Below are 27,770 nucleotides of genomic sequence, written 5' to 3' on the forward strand. Positions count from 1 at the left end.
GTACGTGCTGGGCAGCACTCACCAGGGCGTGGTGGTAGTGTCGTCATACGAACGTGAGGAAATACCTCAGCGCCTGCGTAGACGTACTGTGCAAAATCTAATTGATGGTGAGTGTGCTTTACATTTTATTAAGGGAAAATAAAAACAAGTGATGGATAGAATGTTTGAATTAATTTTAGCCAATATTATTTTCTCTAGGCAACATCTATTTCCGTCCTTTAAATGCAAAAAAGAAGAGAGAAGGTGAGAACGCGAATTTAACACAATAGGAGCCTTCAGTGATCTCAGGTTATCCTTTGTCAGAGGTGAGTTTTGTATTACAAAGCCCATTGCGGACAGGCAACGCGCAACACTGTGAGAGTGCAAGGTTTGATGCGTATCGCATATACATCAACGCTTAGACACCAGAAAGATGGAGGTTTACAGGAAATTAATTGGGGCAATTTAATCTCCCCATTAATCTGAAGTCTTGAAATTAGTTAAGGGAATTCCCAATGAAGCACATTTCGGGCCAGATACATGAAAAAATACAGTTGGCTAATTTTGCAACCAGTATTTGTGCAACCAGTAGAGACTTTTAAGAACCAACGTATCTTCTATCGCAAGATGGCCGACTGCTCAGGAGCTCCAGTCGGGAACTCTTGGGCTTGGGATCGCCGTTCCGGCGTGGATCGCAGCGAAGCCCCTCCATCTAGCCCCCGCATGTTCAGGAGTCGAGGGAAACAATCACTCGATCTCCCCTGGCAGACAGTGGGGCCCAGGATTGTGGAAAGGGGCAACATGGCGAGAACTGCACAGCAACAACGGAGAAGGGGAAATGCGGGAGACCACCATCTTGGCGGTGAAGCCCACTCCAGTGGAAGGGGTATTTTTTGAAAATTATTTTTTTTTTATTGGCATTTGCATAAACATTACATACAGAGGCACATTTGGAGTTACTATTGGTGCATAACTACACAAGGCAGGAGCGCCCAGCCACAGCCCAGGTGGGCCCCCGAGCTCGTGGACCCGTGGGGTTGTGTGATGCTACTCTTTGTAAGCTGCAGACAGACGTCCGGGGTCTGCGTCTGGGCATGCCCCACCAATGCGCATGGCGGTCACTGCGCCGCATAAGAGCCATGTAGTGTGCCTATTCCCCTGTGAGGTGTATCATCAAGCTATGGGGTTGCAGCCATGAGTTAACCTTCAACCAACTGGGGACATAGAAACTGGGGGGGGAGCTGCACTATACAGCGGAAAGTGAGCAACAGTAGTCTTGTGCCTGAGCGCTGGACCATCGCGTGGGATGATGGAGTTTTCGCACACGCGGGGATGGGGGGGAGAATAGTCGGATGAGGAGGGGGATGCAGGGGTGCCAGTTACTGCCTATATGGAAGTGTGGTAGCGGGACAGATGTTCTCTACGACTGCGACCCACCGAGCGCCCGGTCTTCTCGTGTGTCTCCCTGGGTGGGCTCCTGGCTCGCGGCTGGGGGATCGATCGCTTGTGGGCCCGCCACAGCTGTTATTTCGTGCGCAAAGGAATGCATTAACATGGTTCATGACAGGGAGATCGGGTGTTTGCGTATCCCTTGGGCTTCCTCCGTTCTGAGTAATGTTTCCTCCGCCTTACCCCATTTTTTGACTGCGCCTACCCATGCCGCTAGGGGGGGCCCCTCCGGTGTCTTCCAGTGCATGGTGATGCACCGTTTGGCTAGGAGAAGCACTAGGGAGGCGTAACGTCTTTCCACCTTCTTGTGTTTGTGCCGCCTGTGTATACCCAGGGCGCTCGCCTCCCATGTGTACAGGTCTTGCAACCCTGTGACCATGCGGAGAGTAGTATGAATCGCGTGCCAATAACTATGCAGTGTCGGACAGTCCCAGAACATCCAGTGGAAGGGGTATGTGCTTTGTTGCCCAGCTGAGCTCACCCGATGTGTGTTCCCCAGGCCGCTAATGAGCTCAGCTATGCCTATTGACCGGTGCAAGGGAGACTGCCGTTCACCATCTGGTGTTTGGGAGGCTGTTGCTGATCTTTGGCCGTGGTACCCTGGGTCGTACAACTCGCCCCTGCTTCTTTAAAAATTGGAAGTATGCAACCAAAACCACAAATCAAAATTTTTATAGCAGACGTGGACAAGAATTTTAAATTCTGTTAAGGATTTGGAAGCAAGGATCATTCAGTCTGCCTTTTGAGTTTTGTTACCGCACCTATGTTACAATAAACATTAACATATTGTAGATCCAATAGGGCTACAATACCCATAACACAGATAATGAAAAACTACGAGCCCCATAGGTCCCAATGGTCCGTCAACCAATCAAAGCTCCGATACACATATAAACATGTATGCTAACATAAGAACCACCTCATCTTCCTGTGAGAAAGTAATGCAATCTTGCACAGTAATGTCAAGTATCATGCTTGTGAAATTCAGCAAAGTATCATTCTAAATAGTCTTTCCATAAACTGTTTAAATATACAATTGTGGCAGGGAGAAAATAATCATAAATACAATCCACAATCTCAATAACCGGGTGAGATAAGCATTACCTCCTTGTGTATATTAGAATTGAAAATTCTTGTTCAAGTTTGCTATAACATGTTCTATTCCATAGCCAGACGGGAGGCTCAGATTATGCAAGTTCAAAGCTGTCAAAAACCATGGAAAAATGATAACTTACTGGTTTATAATAAAAAAAAAATGAACCTAGAATCTGTGGACCCACCTGCTACATGAACAGTGTCCCTGAGTAGGGCTCCTAGGTTGAAAGATTTTGAGGTAATTGCACCCCTTACTAAGCACTAAAAATGGAAGTGTCAGTTCCTGCTTCAGTCAGGATCCATCTGACTAATGTGAACAATAAGGACAAATAAAATAAATTAGTAGTTGGTCAATGAAGAAGATCTGAGATCAGATGTAACACTTTCATAAAGAACAAGGGAGGGAGAAAGAGGTTAGGTTCGCTGTGGACTCAGCCTCCTTTTTAACTCAAGAAAAAACAAAGAAAGTCCACCTGTACGTCAATAAATTACTTTCCTTCCAGTAATTGCTTCTTTGTCAAGGAAAGCGATTAGTTTTCTTAAAATAACCCTCACCCACCAAAAGGCCCCTTGGTGGCATGCTTCATCATTGGGTTCTTCCAGCTGCGGGAGGGGGCGTGCTACGACCGATGGTGACGTGGGAGCACTTTTGTTAAGTGATTACTATGTATTATTGTGAGAACGGAAGGGTCAAGGAAAGTTGCGAGGTAAAAAATACCTGGCTACATGGAACCTAGACTTTATTACTTCATGTAGTTGGTATTGTTAAAAAGGGGAGAGGAGAAATGAACATTATAATGAGTGGTTTTCTCCCTGGTCTACATGTTTCAAGCCTTCCCCTAGGCTTTTCTTCAGGACCAAAGTGATTGATCCCTTTGACCACTCCTTTATAACCTATTTGGTCTCCCTGATTACTATTAAGGTGGAATGTGCATGTGCCTAGGGGAAGCATGCCACCAAGGGGCCTTTTGGTGGATGAGGGTTATTTTAAGAAAACTCATTGCTTTATGTTGTATTCTAATGATTTGGTGTTTACATATCCTAGTAGCTGCTGCTTGGCAATGGCAAGCTTCCACTACTGGAATCCAGCTTGTTGGAATCCAGGAGACGGTGAGCGGACGTTGTTGGAGAGACAGCTGCTGGCGGTTTGCTCTTATCTACTTCAATAAACTACCTTCTTAAAAGTATCCGAGTAATGCGTTACTCAAAAATGGCGACGAGGATGGGATACAGCTGAATAAGAAGAAAAGGTTATCTACATCAACTTAAATGTAAGTTTTTGTGAAGTTTGAGCAATTTTGTGGCGATTTTATGAGTACTCACATTACCCTGAAGACCCGAAGACCTCCAGCAGTGCCTGAGGATTACCTCGTCTATAAGAAACAGGCGGTTTCGGTGAATTCATGTAAGTAAAGATATATATATATATATATATTACTTACATAGTAACCGTTCCGTTGGAGAGCACGGCTTAAGAGTGCACGAGCTGTGTGGAGCACGAATTGTGGAAGGCGCAAGCTGAGGAAGCGTCATTTGAAGAGTACGCAAATTCTGGAGTGCGTAATAGGAGTGGACCGCGTCAGTCCTTTGTCTCTCTCTTTCAGCGTCCTGCTCATCGCACGTAATCCGACGTGACCTTGTGTTTTGAGGTCGCGCAGACGTGCCGCCATCTTGGTTGGCAATTCTAACTTACTATATTGTGGTGCACTACCGGCAGCTGCATTATGCCAACCAAGTAATTGAAAAACGAGACAACGAGTTCTGTGAATTTAGCAACGGAGGACAACAGTGACAAGCACACCGCCTGTCATTAGAAGCTCACTGTTCCTGTAAGGAGTGTTTAAAAATTACCTTATTTGAGCGCATCGAAGTCAGTGTCACATTAAGTGGTGATTGAAGTCGGTAATTAAAAACACGCGACCTGGCAACCCAGAAGTCATCGGTGATAGACACACCGCCTATCAACTTAGGTAACATGACCTCCCAGGTTATTGCTCCACCCCCTACTTTTGTTCAAGAGCCCTGTTCTCCTTGCATGGCCTGGGAGGACTGGAAGGAGTCTTTTACAACCTATTTGGAGGCAATTGGAGGTGAAGATTACGTTCACAAAAGGAAATTGGCAATTTTAAAACACCATTTGGGGGTGGAAGGAAGAAATGTACTAAAAACACTTCCTAAACCGTCCACTGTGCCAAGAAATGACAGTGCTGATTCTGATGATGAAGAAGATTCTTATGAAATAGCCTTAGCAATGTTGGAAGAAAACTATGGCAAAAAATTAAGCATTGTGGTAGAAAGACATACATTTTTTTTCTCGAAAACAGCTACATGGGGAAAAGATTGAACAGTATGTCGCAGCTTTAAGATTAGCAACCACGTGTAGGTTTAAAAATCTCAGAGATTAAATCATAAGAGATCAGATGATTAACGCTACGAATAACAAAAAAAATTCCAGAAAAGTTGTTAGATTTAATTGACTCCACGTTAGAGAAGGCCATAGGAATAGACAAACGTATCGAAAATACGTCTTTATATGTTAAATAATTGACAGATGTTGAATCCAAAGTTGATACCAATTCATCAAAAGTATGTAAAATAAGTGATAAAAACAAAAAATGTAATGGAATAGATGAGGTCAAAGGTGACAACATTTTTTTATAGCTAGTATTAACAAATTATGCTACAGATGTGGTAGTAACAGACATTCATCTGATGCTATTCATTGTCCTGCAGCAAAAAGCAGATGTTACAAATGCAAAAGAATAGGACATTTTCAGAGAGTTTGTAAAACATCCAACACATTTCACTCAAAACCAGTCATTAATGTCATTAATGAAGATGCTTCTAATGAGTCATTTGAAAGTGACATTGAGGTATATATGATTGATGAGGTTGATGATATTGGCAATGTTGAAAATTACAACCCTCCTAAATGTAACATTTCTATTGATGATAAGATCTTACCCATGTGGGCAGACTCATGTTCTCCTTTCACCTTAATCAACAAACAGAATTGGATAGATTTGGGTTCGAAAAATCTTCAAGTTACTGATGTCAATCCTGTAGGATATTGTGGTCAGAAATGACCTGTTATTGGTTATTTTTTGTCAAAAATTGAGTTTCAAGGTAGAGAAACAATGTCCAAACTATATGTTGTCGAAAAAGGGAAATCCTTACTTGGATGGAGAGAACAAAAAGCCTTGAATATCATTCTTAATCCTAATCATCCTATGCAAGTACTTTTAAATGAACCTAAAAACGAAAATGAATGGGTGTCAAAATATCTTAATCTTTTTAAAGATGAACTAGGATGTTTGAGGAAATTTAGACATCGGATCATAGTTAAGGAAGGGGTTATACTGAAAGTACACAAAGTACGAAATGTACCATTGGCGTTGAGGGAACCCCTCAAGTAAGAGTTAGATAGATTGTGCATGGAAGGTATCATAGAACCGATCAAAGCATCTGAATGGCTTAGTCTAATTGTGATTGCACACAAACCTAATGGCAGTATCTGCATGTGTGTGGACTTAAGAGATCTAAACGAATGCATTTGGGTTGACCGCCACCCTCTTCCCCACATTAATGATATGTTAGCCTTTGTTGACAATGGGAAATATTTTCCACCCTAGATTTGTCAAGTGCTTATCATCAAATCTTGCTACAACCAGAATCTAAGCACTTAACGTCCTTCATTACTCCGGAAGGAGCTTTTCAATTTGTTCGTATGCCTTTTGGTCTGGCATCTGCCTCGGCAGTTTTTCAAAGAGTTATACAAGGCATTTTGAAGGACATTTCCAATATTCTTGTGTTTCAGGATGACATTTTAGTGTAGGGAAAAGACAAAGTGGAGCACAATGACGCGTTAAGTATTGTGTTAAACAAATTAGAACTAGCTGGCCTAACCATTAGTTTAAAGAAATGGAAATTCTGTCAAACTGAAGTGGACTATCTTGGTCACACCCTAACTCAAGAGGGGATCAAACCTAAGTTTAAGTTGGTGGAAGATTTAGAAAATGCGCCTGTTCCACAAAATAAGGATCAATTAAGGTCCTTCCTGGGACTTGCTGAATACTACTCAAGATTTACTTTTAACTTCTCTAATTGTGTATTTCCGCTTCGTGAATTAATGAAGAAAAAGGCAGCATACAAGTGGTCTGACAAGTGTCAATATGCTTTTGAAGAAGTAAGAAAAGCGGTAGCTAATGCTATTTCCTTAAAACCTTTCAATGCTAGTGATAAGTGCATAATTGTAACAGATGCAAGTGGGTATGGTTTGGGTGCGGTACTTATGCAAATCCATGAGGGCAAAGAGAGAGGGATAGCCTTTGCATCACGAACACTTAAGGGAGCTGAGAGCACATATTCCACCATAGAAAAAGAGGCGTTGGCGTGTTGGTGAGGAGTGCAACATTTCCGGAATTTTGTGTGGGGCACTAATTTTGAACTACACACAGATCACAAACCCTTAGTTGACATATTCTCCACTTCAGGCGCAGCTAGAGCTACACCGCGCATTGCTAAGTGGATTTATCGCTTACAGGAATACCATTTTTGCATTAAATATGTGCCTGGAGTGAGAAATGTGAATGCTGACTGTTTATCACGACTTCCAGTTGAAAAAGTAGATTGTGGAGAATGTGACACAGAAGTTGAAGATTGGGTAGTAACCAAAGTTAGCGATATATGTCATGCCATACAGGAGTCTGATTGGAAAAAAGCAATTTTAGATGATGTTGACTTAAAAAAAATTGTTGATTGTCTTCCGATGAATGAAGGTTGGAAGTCACATGATGATTTATTAATTTATAAAGAAGTCTGGTGTGAATAATCCGTAGTGGATGGCATTTTGAGAAGGAATAATAAATTGCTAGTTCCTTTTTCCATGAGATCAAGATTGTTGCAATTGTTGCATACGGGACATGGTGGCATGTCCGCCATGAAGAGGAAGGCCAGAGAAGACTTCTGGTGGCCTGGCATGGACAAGCAGATTGAAAGATTTGTTAGAGATTGTGTAACATGTTCCGGTAGTGACAAAACACATGATATTCAGGAAACTGCTATCCACCATGTAAAGTGGCCTAAGCAAGCATGGGAAAGATTAGCAATCAACATTTGTGGCCCTTTCGAGATTCTTGGTGTCGGGTGTAAATTTGCCATAGTACTAATGGACTATTTTTCCAAAGTAAAAACTAACAATGTAATTGATTTTTGCGAAGAAATCTTCAGAAGAGAAGGTTGTCCTGCAGAAATGCTGACTGATAATGGTCCCCAATTTACGTCCAATGAGTTTGGTGAATTTCTTTAAAAATGGGGCATAAAACATTTAAAAACTCCAGTTTATCATCCCAGGGGAAATGGTCTTATAGAATGCTTTAACCATATCTTGGGTGAATGTGTACAGATGGCCGTACATAATGAACTTGATTGGAAGTGTTTAGTAAAAAAAATGTTGTGGAATTACAGAACCACTCCGCATTCAGTTACAGGCGAAACTCCTTTTTGCTTACTCAAGTTCCATGTTCCTTTGCTGTGCCTACGTGGATGGGTAGATGTGGTAAAAAAACTATTGATGATAGTATCATCAGAACAAAGGTTGAAAATGATCAAAGTTCTTATGAGCGGAGACACAATGATAAGTTGTTCAAAAATCCCAAGAAATTTGTATTGGGCATTATTATTATTGAGTCTTGTATAGCGCGTGGTTACCCTTGGGCATCCCAGCGTGTCAAGAATTCCTGTCATGCGAGGGGAGGAAAACGGTAACCAGCGAAAACGGACTACATCTCCCAGGATGCTTAGCGGTTGAGAGGTTATGTAAACAGGAGAGCTGTTACATAACTCAAGGAAAACACGCCCTTATGTAAACAGGAGAGCTGTTACATAACTCAAGGAAAACACGCCCTTATGTAAACAGGAGAGCTGTTACATAACTCAAGGAAAACACGCCCTTATGTAAACAGGAGAGCTGTTACATAACTCAAGGAAAACACGCCCTTATGTAAACAGGAGAGCTGTTACATAACTCAAGGAAAACACGCCCTATAAAGGGAGGAACCGGGAGGTACAACGCTGTCGGATATTGTGTTTACACCAACGTACCTGCTTAGTGAAGAGCAGTGTTCCGGAGTGGTGCTCCAGTAAGGCAAGAACGGAGGTAGGTCGAGTCGTTACTCCCTGGGCCGTGTCTTGCCCCATCGTCACCTGTGAAGGACCCGGAAGCTCTACCGGATAACCATTGAGCTTCGCTTTTTGACTCGGCTGAGTCAAAGCGCAGTGGCGCTTTTGCTGGTTGGAGTCGTAACTCCCAGCCCGACCAGAGATACAGGGACTGCCAGCTGTAACGCACACCAGGAGGTGTTTGCCGCGTTACAGACTCGGAAGTCCACAGGATCGATCGAGCGGCTGCTCTCGGTTCAGTCTTCTTTTCTTGTGATTGGGGTATCGGTGACGCATCACCAGGAGGTGACTCCGCGTCCCGGTGCAGTCTGAGGAAGAGGTTGAGCGGCTGCTCCCTTCAGGTAGAGACCCCGGCTGGGTGTTTCCCTGACTCCTCGATTCTCCCCAACACTCTTCGTGCCCCTCACAGCCTACCGATTGGCATTGTCGGCCATTTCATTTCTGCCCTCTGTTGGCATACGCCGGGATCGGCGTATATGCAGAGGACGGTTAGGACCATCCGTGCTGTGGGCTGGTAACGTACTTAGCCTGGAGGATTCCCGTGACTATAACCTTTGTTTATTCCTTGTATTATTTTTGCCTTCATTAAAATAACTAAACCTTCACAAGTGGTTGCGTTCTCATTATCGTGTCTGTTAAACGATCCTGAGACGTTCAGGGCGTTACACAGCGCTCGTCCAGAGTACACACCAAACCAGCAGAGCACTAAGCAGGGAACAGATGAGTCTTTAAAAGTTTGCGAAATCGCAAGGTGCCAGTTTCGGAGCGAAGGGCATGCGGAAGGGATTTCCATAATGCTGCCACGTTGACGGAAAATCTTCTACCGCCAGTCCTGGCTTTTTTTACTTTCGCGACTTGCAAGAGATGTTGGTGGTCTGAGCGGAGGGCGCGAGAAGCCTTATAAGGTTGGACCATACTCCGCAGGATAGGGGGCCCTTTTCCCTGCAAGATTTTGTGAGCCATGCAGAGTGCTTTAAACTTCACCCTCTCTCTCACAGGGAGCCAGTGGAGCGCCTTCAGCGCAGGTCGGGCTGACTGCCGCCTGGGAAGGTCCGTCAAAAGCCTGGCGGCAGCATTTTGAACTTGTTGCAATTTGTTTAGAGTTGATTCTGGAGCCCCCAGAACCAGCGCACTGCTGTAGTCCAGCCGTGAAATGATGAGACCCTGGATTAGTAACCTCCTAGTGGCCATCGGGAGGAGGGGTAGGATCTTCCGGGCTGACCGGAGCAGGCCGAAACACACGCCTGCGGTCTTTTTTGCGTGTGTCTTGAAGGATAGGTCCTGCTCCAGCCACACCCCCAAGCTCTTAATCTCCTGTTTTGGGGTAGGTGGCTCTCCCAGACAGCTAGGCCAGCTACTAGGGGACAAGGAGGGAGGGGAGTTCCCCAGCATCATCAGTTCGGTTTTTGAACCGTTAAGTTTAAGTGCTGAGTTGCACATCCAGGTGAAGACCCTGGCTAAACATGTGTGCAGCAGGTCGGGTTGGTTCGCCGGCTGGGGAAGCCCAACCACCAAATGGGTATCATCCGCATAGCTGATGATCTTGATACCCAGTGGCAGTACCACACTCTCCAGTGGGGCCATATAGATATTAAATAGTGTGGGGCTCAGCGATGAGCCCTGTGGCACACCACACTGGAGGGGAACCGATGTTGACTTCTCGTGGCCTTCCCAGACCTCAAACGTCCGATCTTCTAAGAAGGACGCGAGCCATTTCAGGGCCAACCCGGAGACCCCCACTACTTCCACTACTGGAATCCAGCTTGTTGGAATCCAGGAGACGGTGAGCGGACGTTGTTGGAGAGACAGCTGCTGGCGGTTTGCTCTTATCTACTTCAATAAACTACCTTCTTAAAAGTATCCGAGTAATGCGTTACTCAAAAATGGCGACGAGGATGGGATACAGCTGAAGAAGAAGAAAAGGTTATCTACATCAACTTAAATGTAAGTTTTTGTGAAGTTTGAGCAATTTTGTGGCGATTTTATGAGTACTCACATTACCCTGAAGACCCGAAGACCTCCAGCAGTGCCTGAGGATTACCTCGTCTATAAGAAACAGGCGGTTTCGGTGAATTCATGTAAGTAAAGATATATATATATATATATATTACTTACATAGTAACCGTTCCGTTGGAGAGCACGGCTTAAGAGTGCACGAGCTGTGTGGAGCACGAATTGTGGAAGGCGCGAGCTGAGGAAGCGTCATTTGAAGAGTACGCAAATTCTGGAGTGCGTAATAGGAGTGGACCGCGTCAGTCCTTTGTCTCTCTCTTTCAGCGTCCTGCTCATCGCACGTAATCCGACGTGACCTTGTGTTTTGAGGTCGCGCAGACGTGCCGCCATCTTGGTTGGCAATTCTAACTTACTATATTGTGGTGCACTACCGGCAGCTGCATTATGCCAACCAAGTAATTGAAAAACGAGACAACGAGTTCTGTGAATTTAGCAACGGAGGACAACAGTGACAAGCACACCGCCTGTCATTAGAAGCTCACTGTTCCTGTAAGGAGTGTTTAAAAATTACCTTATTTGAGCGCATCGAAGTCAGTGTCACATTAAGTGGTGATTGAAGTCGGTAATTAAAAACACGCGACCTGGCAACCCAGAAGTCATCGGTGATAGACACACCGCCTATCAACTTAGGTAACATGACCTCCCAGGTTATTGCTCCACCCCCTACTTTTGTTCAAGAGCCCTGTTCTCCTTGCATGGCCTGGGAGGACTGGAAGGAGTCTTTTACAACCTATTTGGAGGCAATTGGAGGTGAAGATTACGTTCACAAAAGGAAATTGGCAATTTTAAAACACCATTTGGGGGTGGAAGGAAGAAATGTACTAAAAACACTTCCTAAACCGTCCACTGTGCCAAGAAATGACAGTGCTGATTCTGATGATGAAGAAGATTCTTATGAAATAGCCTTAGCAATGTTGGAAGAAAACTATGGCAAAAAATTAAGCATTGTGGTAGAAAGACATACATTTTTTTTCTCGAAAACAGCTACATGGGGAAAAGATTGAACAGTATGTCGCAGCTTTAAGATTAGCAACCACGTGTAGGTTTAAAAATCTCAGAGATTAAATCATAAGAGATCAGATGATTAACGCTACGAATAACAAAAAAAATTCCAGAAAAGTTGTTAGATTTAATTGACTCCACGTTAGAGAAGGCCATAGGAATAGACAAACGTATCGAAAATACGTCTTTATATGTTAAATAATTGACAGATGTTGAATCCAAAGTTGATACCAATTCATCAAAAGTATGTAAAATAAGTGATAAAAACAAAAAATGTAATGGAATAGATGAGGTCAAAGGTGACAACATTTTTTTATAGCTAGTATTAACAAATTATGCTACAGATGTGGTAGTAACAGACATTCATCTGATGCTATTCATTGTCCTGCAGCAAAAAGCAGATGTTACAAATGCAAAAGAATAGGACATTTTCAGAGAGTTTGTAAAACATCCAACACATTTCACTCAAAACCAGTCATTAATGTCATTAATGAAGATGCTTCTAATGAGTCATTTGAAAGTGACATTGAGGTATATATGATTGATGAGGTTGATGATATTGGCAATGTTGAAAATTACAACCCTCCTAAATGTAACATTTCTATTGATGATAAGATCTTACCCATGTGGGCAGACTCATGTTCTCCTTTCACCTTAATCAACAAACAGAATTGGATAGATTTGGGTTCGAAAAATCTTCAAGTTACTGATGTCAATCCTGTAGGATATTGTGGTCAGAAATGACCTGTTATTGGTTATTTTTTGTCAAAAATTGAGTTTCAAGGTAGAGAAACAATGTCCAAACTATATGTTGTCGAAAAAGGGAAATCCTTACTTGGATGGAGAGAACAAAAAGCCTTGAATATCATTCTTAATCCTAATCATCCTATGCAAGTACTTTTAAATGAACCTAAAAACGAAAATGAATGGGTGTCAAAATATCTTAATCTTTTTAAAGATGAACTAGGATGTTTGAGGAAATTTAGACATCGGATCATAGTTAAGGAAGGGGTTATACTGAAAGTACACAAAGTACGAAATGTACCATTGGCGTTGAGGGAACCCCTCAAGTAAGAGTTAGATAGATTGTGCATGGAAGGTATCATAGAACCGATCAAAGCATCTGAATGGCTTAGTCTAATTGTGATTGCACACAAACCTAATGGCAGTATCTGCATGTGTGTGGACTTAAGAGATCTAAACGAATGCATTTGGGTTGACCGCCACCCTCTTCCCCACATTAATGATATGTTAGCCTTTGTTGACAATGGGAAATATTTTCCACCCTAGATTTGTCAAGTGCTTATCATCAAATCTTGCTACAACCAGAATCTAAGCACTTAACGTCCTTCATTACTCCGGAAGGAGCTTTTCAATTTGTTCGTATGCCTTTTGGTCTGGCATCTGCCTCGGCAGTTTTTCAAAGAGTTATACAAGGCATTTTGAAGGACATTTCCAATATTCTTGTGTTTCAGGATGACATTTTAGTGTAGGGAAAAGACAAAGTGGAGCACAATGACGCGTTAAGTATTGTGTTAAACAAATTAGAACTAGCTGGCCTAACCATTAGTTTAAAGAAATGCAAATTCTGTCAAACTGAAGTGGACTATCTTGGTCACACCCTAACTCAAGAGGGGATCAAACCTAAGTTTAAGTTGGTGGAAGATTTAGAAAATGCGCCTGTTCCACAAAATAAGGATCAATTAAGGTCCTTCCTGGGACTTGCTGAATACTACTCAAGATTTACTTTTAACTTCTCTAATTGTGTATTTCCGCTTCGTGAATTAATGAAGAAAAAGGCAGCATACAAGTGGTCTGACAAGTGTCAATATGCTTTTGAAGAAGTAAGAAAAGCGGTAGCTAATGCTATTTCCTTAAAACCTTTCAATGCTAGTGATAAGTGCATAATTGTAACAGATGCAAGTGGGTATGGTTTGGGTGCGGTACTTATGCAAATCCATGAGGGCAAAGAGAGAGGGATAGCCTTTGCATCACGAACACTTAAGGGAGCTGAGAGCACATATTCCACCATAGAAAAAGAGGCGTTGGCGTGTTGGTGAGGAGTGCAACATTTCCGGAATTTTGTGTGGGGCACTAATTTTGAACTACACACAGATCACAAACCCTTAGTTGACATATTCTCCACTTCAGGCGCAGCTAGAGCTACACCGCGCATTGCTAAGTGGATTTATCGCTTACAGGAATACCATTTTTGCATTAAATATGTGCCTGGAGTGAGAAATGTGAATGCTGACTGTTTATCACGACTTCCAGTTGAAAAAGTAGATTGTGGAGAATGTGACACAGAAGTTGAAGATTGGGTAGTAACCAAAGTTAGCGATATATGTCATGCCATACAGGAGTCTGATTGGAAAAAATCAATTTTAGATGATGTTGACTTAAAAAAAATTGTTGATTGTCTTCCGATGAATGAAGGTTGGAAGTCACATGATGATTTATTAATTTATAAAGAAGTCTGGTGTGAATAATCCGTAGTGGGTGGCATTTTGAGAAGGAATAATAAATTGCTAGTTCCTTTTTCCATGAGATCAAGATTGTTGCAATTGTTGCATACGGGACATGGTGGCATGTCCGCCATGAAGAGGAAGGCCAGAGAAGACTTCTGGTGGCCTGGCATGGACAAGCAGATTGAAAGATTTGTTAGAGATTGTGTAACATGTTCCGGTAGTGACAAAACACATGATATTCAGGAAACTGCTATCCACCATGTAAAGTGGCCTAAGCAAGCATGGGAAAGATTAGCAATCAACATTTGTGGCCCTTTCGAGATTCTTGGTGTCGGGTGTAAATTTGCCATAGTACTAATGGACTATTTTTCCAAAGTAAAAACTAACAATGTAATTGATTTTTGCGAAGAAATCTTCAGAAGAGAAGGTTGTCCTGCAGAAATGCTGACTGATAATGGTCCCCAATTTACGTCCAATGAGTTTGGTGAATTTCTTTAAAAATGGGGCATAAAACATTTAAAAACTCCAGTTTATCATCCCAGGGGAAATGGTCTTATAGAATGCTTTAACCATATCTTGGGTGAATGTGTACAGATGGCCGTACATAATGAACTTGATTGGAAGTGTTTAGTAAAAAAAATGTTGTGGAATTACAGAACCACTCCGCATTCAGTTACAGGCGAAACTCCTTTTTGCTTACTCAAGTTCCATGTTCCTTTGCTGTGCCTACGTGGATGGGTAGATGTGGTAAAAAAACTATTGATGATAGTATCATCAGAACAAAGGTTGAAAATGATCAAAGTTCTTATGAGCGGAGACACAATGATAAGTTGTTCAAAAATCCCAAGAAATTTGTATTGGGCATTATTATTATTGAGTCTTGTATAGCGCGTGGTTACCCTTGGGCATCCCAGCGTGTCAAGAATTCCTGTCATGCGAGGGGAGGAAAACGGTAACCAGCGAAAACGGACTACATCTCCCAGGATGCTTAGCGGTTGAGAGGTTATGTAAACAGGAGAGCTGTTACATAACTCAAGGAAAACACGCCCTTATGTAAACAGGAGAGCTGTTACATAACTCAAGGAAAACACGCCCTTATGTAAACAGGAGAGCTGTTACATAACTCAAGGAAAACACGCCCTTATGTAAACAGGAGAGCTGTTACATAACTCAAGGAAAACACGCCCTTATGTAAACAGGAGAGCTGTTACATAACTCAAGGAAAACACGCCCTATAAAGGGAGGAACCGGGAGGTACAACGCTGTCGGATATTGTGTTTACACCAACGTACCTGCTTAGTGAAGAGCAGTGTTCCGGAGTGGTGCTCCAGTAAGGCAAGAACGGAGGTAGGTCGAGTCGTTACTCCCTGGGCCGTGTCTTGCCCCATCGTCACCTGTGAAGGACCCGGAAGCTCTACCGGATAACCATTGAGCTTCGCTTTTTGACTCGGCTGAGTCAAAGCGCAGTGGCGCTTTTGCTGGTTGGAGTCGTAACTCCCAGCCCGACCAGAGATACAGGGACTGCCAGCTGTAACGCACACCAGGAGGTGTTTGCCGCGTTACAGACTCGGAAGTCCACAGGATCGATCGAGCGGCTGCTCTCGGTTCAGTCTTCTTTTCTTGTGATTGGGGTATCGGTGACGCATCACCAGGAGGTGACTCCGCGTCCCGGTGCAGTCTGAGGAAGAGGTTGAGCGGCTGCTCCCTTCAGGTAGAGACCCCGGCTGGGTGTTTCCCTGACTCCTCGATTCTCCCCAACACTCTTCGTGCCCCTCACAGCCTACCGATTGGCATTGTCGGCCATTTCATTTCTGCCCTCTGTTGGCATACGCCGGGATCGGCGTATATGCAGAGGACGGTTAGGACCATCCGTGCTGTGGGCTGGTAACGTACTTAGCCTGGAGGATTCCCGTGACTATAACCTTTGTTTATTCCTTGTATTATTTTTGCCTTCATTAAAATAACTAAACCTTCACAAGTGGTTGCGTTCTCATTATCGTGTCTGTTAAACGATCCTGAGACGTTCAGGGCGTTACACAGCGCTCGTCCAGAGTACACACCAAACCAGCAGAGCACTAAGCAGGGAACAGATGAGTCTTTAAAAGTTTGCGAAATCGCAAGGTGCCAGTTTCGGAGCGAAGGGCATGCGGAAGGGATTTCCATAATGCTGCCACGTTGACGGAAAATCTTCTACCGCCAGTCCTGGCTTTTTTTACTTTCGCGACTTGCAAGAGATGTTGGTGGTCTGAGCGGAGGGCGCGAGAGGCCTTATAAGGTTGGACCATACTCCGCAGGATAGGGGGCCCTTTTCCCTGCAAGATTTTGTGAGCCATGCAGAGTGCTTTAAACTTCACCCTCTCTCTCACAGGGAGCCAGTGGAGCGCCTTCAGCGCAGGTCGGGCTGACTGCCGCCTGGGAAGGTCCGTCAAAAGCCTGGCGGCAGCATTTTGAACTTGTTGCAATTTGTTTAGAGTTGATTCTGGAGCCCCCAGAACCAGCGCACTGCTGTAGTCCAGCCGTGAAATGATGAGACCCTGGATTAGTAACCTCCTAGTGGCCATCGGGAGGAGGGGTAGGATCTTCCGGGCTGACCGGAGCAGGCCGAAACACACGCCTGCGGTCTTTTTTGCGTGTGTCTTGAAGGATAGGTCCTGCTCCAGCCACACCCCCAAGCTCTTAATCTCCTGTTTTGGGGTAGGTGGCTCTCCCAGACAGCTAGGCCAGCTACTAGGGGACAAGGAGGGAGGGGAGTTCCCCAGCATCATCAGTTCGGTTTTTGAACCGTTAAGTTTAAGTGCTGAGTTGCACATCCAGGTGAAGACCCTGGCTAAACATGTGTGCAGCAGGTCGGGTTGGTTCGCCGGCTGGGGAAGCCCAACCACCAAATGGGTATCATCCGCATAGCTGATGATCTTGATACCCAGTGGCAGTACCACACTCTCCAGTGGGGCCATATAGATATTAAATAGTGTGGGGCTCAGCGATGAGCCCTGTGGCACACCACACTGGAGGGGAACCGATGTTGACTTCTCGTGGCCTTCCCAGACCTCAAACGTCCGATCTTCTAAGAAGGACGCGAGCCATTTCAGGGCCAACCCGGAGACCCCCACCCCCGACAGCCGCTGGAGTAACACCTGATGGTCTACGGTGTCAAATGCCGCACTAAGGTCCAGGAGGATCACTGCCACCGATCCCCCTGAATCCAAAATGCTCCTGGCATTCTCCACGACTGCCAGCAGGGCAGTGTCCGTCCCCTGGCCAGGGCGAAATCCCGTTTGGGAGTCACCCAAGAGAGAGTTGGATTCCAGAAAACCCGAAAGGCGCCTATTCACAAGTTTCTCCGCCACCTTGCTAAGGCCGGGGAGCAGGGAGATAGGCCTAAAATTAACAAGGTCAGCGGGGTCCAGGCTGGGCTTCTTCAGGAGGGCCTTAACTACCGCTCCTTTCCAGCTGGGAGGCACAACTCCTTGGGTGAAGGATAGGTTCAAAAGGTCCGTCACTGGGCCGCTGATGGTAGAAGCTACCTGCTTCAGGTATTTCATCGGTACCGGATCTCTCGGAGACCCACTCTTCAGGGTCACCAAGACCCCAAGAGCCTCGTCCACAGTGACTGGACCAAAGGAGTCCAGCTCTGCTGTCCTCACCCCAGGCTGAAACCCAGGGTTGCATTCGGAGGATTGCTCCTGCGCTAACCGAGGGAGGGACGCCAAGATGTTTTCTATCTTAGATTTAAAGAACGTGGCTAATTCTGAGCATTTTTCACGCGGGTTGTCATGAGTGACCGGAGGTTCGGGGGTTTGCAGAAGTTCTCTGATGACCTTAAACGACTCTTTCGAGGAATTAGAAGAGAGTCCTATTCTCTCCTCAAAGAACTTGGATTTCGCTGCCCGGATGGCGGATTTGTAGATGTTAAGTGCTGCCCGGTATTCTCTCCGGCTCACTTCGCCCCAGTCCCTCCTCCAGATCCGCTCCTGCCTCTTGCAACCCTTCCTAAAAAGCTCTGAGCTCTGGCGTGTACCAGGGAGCTGATCCCACTCTCTTACCCCTGGTGAGTAGTCTTTTCTTAGGGAGGATAGCATCGAGCGAGTTGGTCAACCAGGTGTTTAAGTTCGCATCAGCGACTAGCGGGTCAGGCCCGGGGGGGGGACTTGTCGCCTCCAAGTGTACTGCCCAGGTGTCCACTGGGAGCCTAGACCAGGCTCTTTCCACCGTGTATACTCTAGGTGTAGGTACCACTGGGACATCAAACTGCCACAGGGCCGGAAGCATAAAATGATCTGTCCAGGGCAGAACCAGCGCGGGCAGTACTTTAAGGCGTTCCGAGTTCGAAAAAAAGGGGTCGAGCAAGTGTCCCTTCCCGTGCGTTGCACCTGAATTGACCAGGTTAATCTCGAATGCTTTCAGATCACCCTGAAGATCTACTGCCAGAGAGTCAGAGGGGTCATCAAAATGGATGTTAAAGTCACCTAGTGCCACAAAGTTGACTGTGGAAGAGGCAAGAAGCGCGACTGTTTCAAGAAAAGAGTTGAGGAAGTTGCCCATGGTCCCAGGTGGGCGATAGACAAGGAGGCCTGCCAAGGAAGCGGTATGCGACAACCGTAGAGAGAATTGACAGCTCTCACAGTTGCTCATCCCTCCATCCTGGACCTTACAGGTTAACGTATCCCTGTAAAGGATGGCAATTCCACCTCCCCGCCCTACTGGTCTATCTAGGTGAGATATAAGAAAGCCTGGTGGAAGTGCTCTGACCATATCCGGGCCGGAGCTGGAAGAGATCCAGGTTTCTGTTAAAAACAAGACGTCCAACTTGTGGTCGAGAATGAGGGAATTAATTTCTGTCGCATGACTAGGGAGGGACCGACAGTTCAACAGGGCCATTGACAACAAACAATTGTCTTTGGCCGTTACCAGACCCGTATTACAGGCCCCGCAGGGCAGGAACGGTTGCCCTCCCTTGTGAACATACCTACATGCGGCGAGTTTCGGTGGCCGCCAAAGCATGAGCTCATCCCTCGTGTACCTGATGAAAGCCGGAGATGGCATCCGTGAGTCGGGCAGGGGGACCGGCCCTATGCCCGTCTGGGCCCGGACGGGCACAGACGGGCTGAGCTCTGGCGTAACTCCGGCGTCAGTCCGGCGTGACCGCTGCGCGTGACCGCTGCGCGTCAGCATGGCTACCTATAAGCACGCCTAGCGGAATAGAAAGGGGACTAGAGCGCGCGAAGGATCACCCACACCCAATATGGCCGCCACGAGTCGGGGGCAAAGGACCCGCAAAGCGCGGTGTTTTTCAGGCAATTATAGTGCAGGTTAGATGTCAGCAGTGCGAGTATGCGAGGCCAGGCTTAAAAACAGGGGATAAGTGTCCAAACACAAACTAAAGTAAAAGACAAAAACGGGTCATTAAAATCACAGAGCTTCCACAGACAAGCGCTGCAAGTATGGCGACACCGCTGGAATAGCATGTTTGTAAGAGTAAAGTTGGGGACTATCCAATACAAAGGAAGTTCTAGGTTTTCTGTTCCAAAGAAGGTTGTGTCTATTAATGGCGATTTCTTGAAGCTTTCAAATGGAAAGTGGTGGAATGCTAATCGTGTGGCCATATGCAATGAAACAGAAGTGCGTAAATGGATAAAAGCTGATTATGTCATTTCCAACTCAGTTGTGAACAGTGAGACTAAAGAGGTTCCTATCAGTGGAGTAAGTACACATCTCAATACTCTGTCTAAGAATAGAGAATCTAGCACGTGTGTCAAGAAACTGCCTAAGAAATTACATGATTACATTTGTAACTAGTTTCATAAGAATGTTTTCAGTTGTGAATTTGATTTTATTGTCATTTGTTTTTGTGATTCTTATTTTATTTGTTTTCTAAAGAAAGGGGATATGTTGTATTCTAATTATTTGGTGTTTACATATCCTAGTAGCTGCTGCTTGGCAACGGCAAGCTTCCACTACTGGAATCCAGCTTGTTGGAATCCAGGAGACGACGGTGAGCGGACATTGTTGGAGAGACAGCTGCTGGGGGTTTGCTCTTATCTACTTCAATAAACTACCTTCTTAAAAGTATCCGAGTAATACGTTACTCAAAACTTTCCTTGACAAACAAGAAGCAGCTACTGGAAGGATAGTTATTTTGTGACATACGGTTGGATTTTCTTTGTTTTTTCTTCTGGTAACACTTTCATATACACAGTTTAGCATACACAGTTGGGCCTGGGTAAAGCTGGAAAGGAGACTGGTCATTCATTTGGCTATCAGAAAAATAACTTCTAGAGTAAAGTACCTGCCTGCAAGATCCAATTTTCAAATGTCTGACAGTCTTTTATGAGAAGGTTGGCAAAGACTCTTATCTAATTTTGCTGAGAGTTATTTTCTGGATCATGTTATATTGTCAGTCGAAGTCTGAAAAGTGTGTGTACCACAGAGACATTCCATCAGTGGCGGCTACTTCGCTAAGGTGGAGGAGCGTCGCCCCACTGATTTTGAGCAATGAAAAAGAAAATGATAATAACAAAGGTTATTATCATTTTATTTTTCCTCCCTTCTCACTTGCTTTCTGCAGTTGAGCCAAGGGCTGGGCCATCCATTCCGGCACATCGAAACAGCTGCAGGAAGGAGGAGGAGTGGTGGCACTGCTTCAAGTGCATGTGACAGTTTGGCCGGCCGTGAAAGACTGGCCAAACACTCATGCGCACTTTGATCTCTCCACCCTAGCTGTGCTTTACAGCCGGGTGGAGAACAAGCTAAGGGTCATAGAACCATAGTGAGCGCCTAACTAGGGCACTCACACCAATCACCTTGCTGCTCTCATGCTGGCTTATACCCTCATGAGAGCAGCGTCTGGATTGGCGTAGGGGACCCTGTGGCATGGTGGGAGTCAAGGAGCAGAGGCCAGAAGAGCACCAATGCTGCAAAATGTAGGTAAGCTTTTAAAATAAAATAATTTACCTCCATGCTGCCCTCCCCTGCAGCACTCCCCCGCACTGCCCCACCACTTAAATGCCATAGCAGCCACCACTGCATTCCATAAATACAAGTATCTTGAGTGGGGGAAAATCTGATACCCCATAGCAACTTGGAAACCAAAGGGTGTTCTCCAACGGGGTGATCTGCAGTCGGAAGGTGGGCAGCTGAAATTGCTGAGCGGCAGAACTTCTCTGTCCTATTAGAAACATGACCAGCTGCTAAGGAAGCTAAGCAAAAAAAAAATACCACAAAGGTTACATCTACTAACACGGGATTCAATTCCATTCTGTGCACCAGTGCGTCCATCTGTTCTAAGCTGATGTGTATCTCTTGTGAATTGAGTTGCACTGGGCCTTACCAAGGAATTTAAGAGCTTGTTCCAAAAGTCCTGGCACTTGCCAGTGTCTGCAGAAAGCCTCCAGGCCATAAGTCATAGCTGATGTTACATGACTAGTGGATGAGTTTGCCCCGCTGGGCCCAGCTGTGGAATTGGAAAGGTTGGAAGTATCATAAGTGTCTGAAGGACAGGAAATCAACTCTTAGTTGTCCATTATGAGAAGGATACAACAAGGAGTCTTCAGTGGAGAGAAGGAACAGGTCGCAAAGGTGCTGGCGGGGCGCTAGAGACAGTTCATGTGGAGAGATAACTTCTCTTGAGACCCCATGCCTCCTGTCATTATTTCCCCAGAGCTTGCACCTCAGCCTAGGTGACAGGCATCCAATTTGATCACCGTGTCAGGAACGAGACCGAAAATGGCCCTTCCGTTCCACGCTTCCATGTAATTGAGTCACCATTGAAGTTGCTATGGTACCTCTGTTTACAATGGAACTTGGTCGGAGTAGGAAAGACCCTTCCATAAGTAGAGGATCTTCAGTCTCTGCCAGGCGCTGTAGTCTAACAGGCCTGGAAAAATTGACTGGTTGGAAGAGGACACTAGACCTACAAGCTTGGCTACCCAGCGGAGTGTGACTTTAATCTTTGTAAGAACTTTGCAAACTCTTTCTGAATGGCCTAGATGTTTTGCATAAGCAAAGATGGGGAGTCTGAAATAGAGTCAATGGCAAACCCCAAAAAGATCATTTGATTGGAACAGCTTAGACTTGATTGGTGTTGGTTAATCACACCATTTAGATTCTTCAGAAGGAAGATTATCATGTCTTCCTGTTGTTTGAGGAGATGTGGAACTTCAGCTATGATAAAATTGTTGTCCAGATCAATTATAATGCAAATTCCAAAAGCTCTCAAAACCTCTATGACAGGCTTCACCAACTTGGTGAAACACCAAGAACCTGAAGAGAGATCAAATGGCAGTGCCAAGAACTCATAGGTTGTCTGTCTCCATTGAAACTGTAGGAAATGAGTATGGGGAAGAAAAATTGTAATTGCTAGGAAGGCATCCTTGAGATCCATTTGAACTATAATGTCATTTTATTTTAAAAGATGTCTCAAGAGATAAATCCTCTACCTTTTTAAATGCCCGTAGAGGACTGATGCATTGAATTCCTTGAGGTTGACCACCAGGCAGAACCCTCCACCCTTCTTGTCCACAAGGAAAATGTTGCTGAGAGAACCATTTGGGGTGTGGGTGCACAGTGGATAGCTTGTTTCTGAATCAGTAAATAATTCTCTTGATCTTGAAAATTTTGTTTCTGAGCTGAAAAAAGAATTTGGGCAGACTGGCCTGGTAAGGTGTTGAGTAAAATTTGAGACGTACACATAGCACTGTCTGAAGAATTTATGCATCTTGCATGATTTGCATTCAGATATTATAATAATGTCATGTTCTCCCCTCTAGTTCTAAGAGGAAGAACGTTTGTAGCTTACATGGATAGGAAGTATTTGAGGATTCTCTACAGATGCCTCTCCACTGGAATCAGGCTCTGAAACCTCGAGTCCTTGGAGGAAAGAATGGGTTTCCTCTTTTGTTGTTGATCCAAGATCCTCAGTGATGATGATTTCCTCTGAAGGGAGCCTGATAGGACGTCGGGCTGGTGGAACAGCTGCAAGTCTCTGCCAGCCTTGGTGGAAAGGTGGGGTTGAAAGACCTTTTGAGTGTCACTTGGGCCTTGTCAAGAGATGTAAGAGGACTGACAAACAGTGCAACCTATTTCACATAGAGATCCCCAAACAGTATTCCCTTAGCCCGTGGGCTTGCCTCAATTGTTGCCAGTTCACAAAGCTTGCCCCAGAAGTGAGGGTATGGAATACTCAGCCCAAAGTTTATTCTGGAATTCTTTTGGGAATAGTTTCTAGTGTCTGCTTTGGACATATGCTGATGTTATCGGGGTGGAGTTCATTCAGAAAAACAGGGTTGAATGATCTCTTCTGGTTTAAAGGTATCCTTAAGCAGGGTAGAGGGACCTGAATACCAGACGGCCCCACTCCTGTGTCAGGGTTCTCTTTTCTCTTCTGTTTGGCAAGGAGCAACAGGACCTTTGAATATCCTCATTTTTTTAGACAAATTGTCTTAGGTTTTTTGGAAGGTTTATACAGGTCTCACAATTTTGACAAATATATAAGACGTATACATGTCAAGTCAAGTCATTGGTTTTTATTCAGCGCACATTTCACCAAGGGTCTCAAAGCGTTATCATGATAAGGTGGATTGTGTCATGTGCCACTATTAACTCATAGAACAAAACTTTGAATAACCTCATCTGTGGCTTCTGAATGCCCTTCACCACAGAAATTGTCCTGAATAGAAATTATACTGTCTGCTGGTCCATCTTCCTCCTCCTCCCCGAGGGCATTATGCAGAGAGTCTAAATATGCCTTCTTTATATTGTCCATAGCATCTGTTTTAGATTGCAGTTTTCATGGGGATGGGTTGGGGAGAGGAATCTGGAAGGAAGGATACAACGTTTTAATTTGTTAAGCTATTGTGCTCAAATGATGCAGTCATGGATTCTAAGCATCATTTTGTAAAATCTGGTTGTAAGCAGATCTGCAGAGCCTATAACAAAGTTGACAGCATTTTAAGTGGTCAAGTTGACTAGGGTAGTTGAGTGATTGCACTGCAACATTTGTGGGAACAATCTACCTGAACTGACAGTTTCAATCCAAGTATCCAACTGATAATGGCTTGCTGTTATATATTGTTATTATATATCTCAGGCACTTGCTCCTGCCACAGATGGATTGGTAGGGCTAATGGGAGCACCTTCTGATGAGTTATAGTGGGTGCAGGCAGAGATTTGCTCACACATATTAAAAGCTGCTAATCAATAAATCTTGCATCCCTGGTTTTCCCTTAGCCTGGACGTATCAATAGTGTGATGCTACAGTGGTCTGTAAGGATTAAAGGGGCATGATTGTTAAAAATAAAACTAACCTAACCCTTCCCTAGAGGCTATTTTTGGTCAGGCAGAGCAGGAAACTGCAGTGTCTTGATCCTCGCCGCGGGCGACCATGATAGTCAGAGGGAGGACTGAGGAGGAGGACCTCCCTGGAGTACAGGCTTATGCATTCCACAGTCGAGATCCACAGACAAGGAAGCAAAAGCTTGAATGAAAGGCTGAAGATGTTACAAGGTACGAACTGGAATCAGGTTCCTCCTGATCGATCACCATAAAAGGGGACTTAAAATGATATCTGCATCTGCGCCCGAGGGGGAATTGTAGCCTGGATTGTATATACCTGACAAGCAGGGATATTAAGTTAGAAAGTCCAAGTGGCGCTTATATCCAGAAATATGGACTATGCTGAAAATCATTGCTTATAGTAATAAATTACAATAAGATTATAGATATATATGAGAAAAAGTAGGACTTAACATGGCCGCCAGGCAGCAAGAAAAAGCTAGTTACACTGCTGTAGGTAATTTTTCAGTGGAATATTATGGCCTCGCTTTGTGAAGTAATCAATTTTTCAAAGTAACCAATTACTACAGATAAGCTAGTTTAACAGTAAAATCCATGGAAATTATCATCCATAGTTAAGCTGGTGTGAACACAGGCTGCAGAACTCCAACAGATCAATAATCGTTAGCTTGGCTACAGATCACACATTGTTGTGTGTATCGCTTTACGCCATCTGACATATGTGACCACCAAAAAAGTCCCAGTAGTAGTGCCAACATCTTTCTGGTCCCAGGATGTTTTGAGCCTGGAGAGCTTTGGAACCAACGTAGAGCTTCTATCTGTAACTGTTGATAGAAGATATAGGGCCTCATGTAGGTAAATAAATTTTACCGGTTCTTAAATACCGAGCCGTACCGAATCGGTAAATTAGAATCGGTAAGTTATATGTAGGTAAAAATTCGGTAACAGTTACCGATTCGGTAACATTCGGTAAATACGAATCGGAATTCACCGAATCGGAAAATACCGAGGTGATAATTACCGAATCGGAAAATACCGAGGTGGTATCTACCGATTCGGAAAAGACCGAGGTGGTATCCACCGATTCGGAAAACACCGAATCGGTATGTACGGATTCGGTAAATAACATCACATGACTTGACGAAACAGCTAATCCTGTGCAACGACAGCCCACCCAACCAGGAACTGCCCACACCCAGGCAGGTGTACACAATTAGCCGACGTGGCCACACCCAGGCAGGTGTACATAATTAGCCGACCCTGGAGAGGCTTGGAGTGCAGAGGAGAGGCAGGGAGCAGTTGCATGTGCGAGCGGGAAACGAACAGCATGTCCAGCCAGAGAACACAGAAAGACGGAGGGGAAAGGAGGAGGAAGCTCAAATTCAGCCCCAAGGAACTCCAGGTGCTGGTGGAGGAGGTGGTGAAGCAGCACCAGAAGCTGTTTGGGAGGCAATCCCTGCAAGTGCCTGAGGCCGAAAAGCGCAACATATGGCTGGCCATCCAGGCGCAGGTCAATGCTGTGGGAGTGACCCACAGGGACATTGAGGTCCTCAAAAAGCGCTGGTATGACCTGAGGATTGTGACCAAGAGGAAGATGGGCGACATCCAGAAGGAGGCCAGCCAGACCGGAGGTGGAACCAACAGGGCACCTGCCCTCACCGAACTGGAGGAGCTGGTGGCGGCCACAATCGAGCAAGAGAGCGTCGTGGGTCTTGGGGACGCCGACAGCTCTGCCAGAGCCGCAACACACCAAGGTAAGACGAAAGCACAGCAATGTAGCCCCCCCTACCCCTATCCCACATCCCCCATTGTGAAACGAGAATCACACTGCAGTCCACACGTGTCAGTGCAGACAGGCAATGCATTCCGGGAGATGCAGTCAGGGCAACACTAACCATGACGTAAATGTCACAGGGCAACAGGGCATGTCACGCACTCGAGGAACAAGGAGACAGAGGACAGATTGGAATGTGAAATGATTTATTGTGACGCTTGCAATGCAGCCCTTCGGGGACACTGAGCCAATGTTGTTTTTCTGTCCACAGATGTGACATCATGCAGTACAGGGCATGCTGCAGGGGAGACGGCACACCTGCCACAAAAATCACCTCTAGCCAGCACGAGTTCAGACCAGGGAGCAGGCCCACTGGCAGCCGCACCACCAACACAGCCAGCCTCGCCGCACACAGAGCCAGCATCACCTCACCGAGAGCCAGCATCACCACAACCACAGCCAGCATCGCCACTCATGTTCGAATCACCGGCCACATCTCCGCTTGCAGGTGTGAGAATGAGGAGGCGTCCAGCAGCCAGGCTACGAGCCTTCGACACCTCGTCAGACGACAGCATGGGCCCAGAAGACCGCACCGGGCACCAGGAAGGGAGCCATCCCACTGTGCCCCACACCTCACAGGCAGCACAGACGGGAGCAAGAGGGCGCCGCAGGTCGCGTGTCCAGAGTCCACCAGCACCCACTGACGGCCATGGTGTCTTCTTGGGGCTCGAGGGCCAAATGTTGAAGCAACAGCGCCTGCAATCAAAGGCAGTTATGTCAGTCCAGAGGCACATGCGGGTGATGAAGACAAGCTTAGTCAACATGGACACAAACATTGGCGGCATGGCTGCGGGCATTCGGGACATGTCCCAGTCAATCCAGCAGTTGTGCAGCAAATTAGATGCTGACATCGAAGCACGGCGCCGGGAACGCCAGAGAAGGGACACTACCAGCAGGGCACTCAACCGTCTGGCAACTGCGACTTCCCTACTTTGCCGGCGCTCTGTGACGATGCAGGAGGGCCTAACACAGTGCTGCAGCGACCTGTCTCGGGGGATGGTGCAGGTGACAAGTGCACTAGGGGTGCTATTGACTAGTCAGGCGTCGACAACTGCTGCAGGGGATGCTGCGGAGCGCATCGACACCAGCAGCAGCATCACACCCCCCGTCCCAGAAGCACGCAGGAGCAGCAGGCGGCTTGGGGTTGGCTCTAGTGAGGATGCACAGGCCGTGCAATCCACCACTGCAGCGCGTATGCGCAAACATTGATGTGGCCCTGCTTAGCCACTTCCCATTGGGTGACGTAACCCTGGACATACTCCTTGTATAGATGGTATATTGCCAGATTGGCCTGTTCATGTGTTCATGGCGTGGTGCCACATTAAACTACGTCATGACTTCTCACAACTCGCTGTGTCCCCTCACTTACTCAGAAATAGTTGCATGTGATCTCTGCCCGTCTCTCTCTCCCATCGATTGCAGTTGGCACTCTAGCTGCGCTGCCCTCTGGCTGGCCTGAC

General features: G+C 45.6%; 1 long non-coding RNA gene across 1 annotated transcript; it reads left to right on the top strand.

Moving 5' to 3' along the window:
- Positions 1-39: 39 nt before the first annotated feature.
- On the top strand, positions 40-27,654 carry LOC146868318 (uncharacterized). The gene is made up of 3 exons (XR_014966201.1): positions 40-107; positions 199-305; positions 26,522-27,654. It is a non-coding gene; the product is annotated as an uncharacterized LOC146868318 (long non-coding RNA).
- The last annotated feature ends 116 nt before the right edge of the window (positions 27,655-27,770 follow it).

Source organism: Triturus cristatus, chromosome 1_2 (genome assembly GCF_964204655.1).
Source record: "Triturus cristatus chromosome 1_2, aTriCri1.1, whole genome shotgun sequence".
In the NCBI taxonomy this organism is placed as follows: Eukaryota; Metazoa; Chordata; class Amphibia; order Caudata; family Salamandridae; genus Triturus; species Triturus cristatus.